The following is a 1,943-nucleotide window of genomic DNA, read 5'->3' on the forward strand; positions in this document are numbered from 1 at the left end:
CAGTTTGTGATGGATTCTTAGGCCCATAATTTTTCTTCCTAGTCAGCACAGGTTTAAAGCTTTAATTTTTCCTTACAGTTGCTTATCATAAAGGAATGAGTTGATAAAGCCATTTTACAGATCTGGGTAGACTTTGTTTAGTCCTATGGTCAGCTGATTAGTTGGTTGTAGGCCAGATTATTGAGCATGGACATGGCTGGAGATACTCAAACGTATTTAATTCCTCCAGCAGGCTAGCCAGGTGGGCTGGATAGTTTTATGTCAACTTGACACAAGCTAAATTATCTGAGAGGAGGGAGCCTAAGTTAAGAAAATGCCTCCATAAAATCAGGCTGTAGGCAAGCATTTTCTTTATCAGTGATTGATATGGGAGGGCCCAGACCATTGTGGGTGGTGCTATCCCTGGACTGATGGTCCTGGGTTCTATAAGAAAGCAGGCTGAGCAAGTCGGTAAGTGGCATCCCCCCCCCCCCCCACAGCTTCTGCATCAACTCCTGCCTCCTGGTTCTTGCCCTGCTTGAGTTCCTGTCCTCACTGCTTTTAATGATGAATTGTTATATGGAACTTATATATAATGTTATATAAGGGAAATATACCCTTTCTTTCCCAAGTTGCTTTTGGTCACAGTGTTTCATTATAGCCATAGAAACCCCAACTAAGCCACCTGGCCATGGTTTTGCATTGGTTTGTTTTGAGGCAGGGTCTTTCTATGTAGTCCTGGCTGTGCAGACCTGGCTGGCCTTGAATTCACCGAGATCTTCCTGCCTCTGCTTCCTGAGTGGTGGGACTAAAGGCATGTGCCAACATACCTGTCCTCTTTTTCTTTTCTAAAAATATTTATTCATTTTTCTTATGTGAAAAAAATTTTGCCTGTATGTCTGTCTGTGCATCATGTATAAGTCTGATGTAAGGGGAGACCAGAAGAGGGAGTCAAGGAGGTATAGACAGTTTTGAGCTGCTATGTGGGTGCTGAGAATCAAACCCAGGTCCTCTGGAAAAGCAGTAAGTGCTCTTAACTACTGAGCTATTTCTACAGCCTTTTGGTCATTTTCTTTTCTTTTTTTTCTTTTCTCTCTCTCTTTTTTTTTTTCCCCGAGACAGGGTTTCTCTGTGTAGCTCTGGCTGTCCTGGACCTCACTCTGTAGACTAGGCTGGCCTTGAACTCAGAAATCCGCCTGCCTCTGCCTCCCAAGTGCTGGGATTAAAGGCGTGTTCCACCACCGCCCGTCTTGGTCATTTTCATAAAGCAAATGAAGTAATTGAGAGATTAGAGAAACACTTGACTAATGCTAACATTTTATTATTATTTATTTTTAATGAATATTATCTTATTATTTTGTGTGTGTGGATATTTTACCTACATGTTTGTCTGTGCCCTATGTGTATGTAGTTATGTAGAAGGAATTCAACAGTCCCAGGTCCAGGGACAGGACTGTAGAAAAAAAAGGGAAGAATCGATGTCATAAATTCAATTTTTGCCATAATATAAAAGTAAACACTAACCAGGTAATGGTGGTGCACGCCTTTAATCCCAGCACTTGGGAGGCAGAGGCAGGTGGATTTCTGAGTTCAAGGCCAGCCTGGTCTACAGAGTGAGTTCCAGGACAGCCAGGGCTACACAGAGAAACCCTGTCTCGAAAACAACAAAAAAAAGTAAACACTAGCCAACTATAGCAGACATGATATGACCTGCAAAAATTTGGTGGCAGTCAAAGGCAATGGAATGAAGGTAAGAGGAAACAGAACTTGGTTGGAAAGAGATTAGAAACCTTATTTTCCCCTTGTACACGGACAAAAGAAGGCTCGCTTTATTTTGAAAGTAGGAAACAAATAAATCTCTCCTAAACTTAACCAGATGAAGAAAATGTACAAAATAAATCCCTTACATGCTCCTCCTCCTTCTCTTCCCCCTCTCCTCCTCCTCCTTCTCCTCCTCCTCCTCC

The sequence above is a fragment of the Mastomys coucha genome, unplaced genomic scaffold (genome assembly GCF_008632895.1).
Source record: "Mastomys coucha isolate ucsf_1 unplaced genomic scaffold, UCSF_Mcou_1 pScaffold6, whole genome shotgun sequence".
Lineage (NCBI taxonomy): Eukaryota > Metazoa > Chordata > Mammalia > Rodentia > Muridae > Mastomys > Mastomys coucha.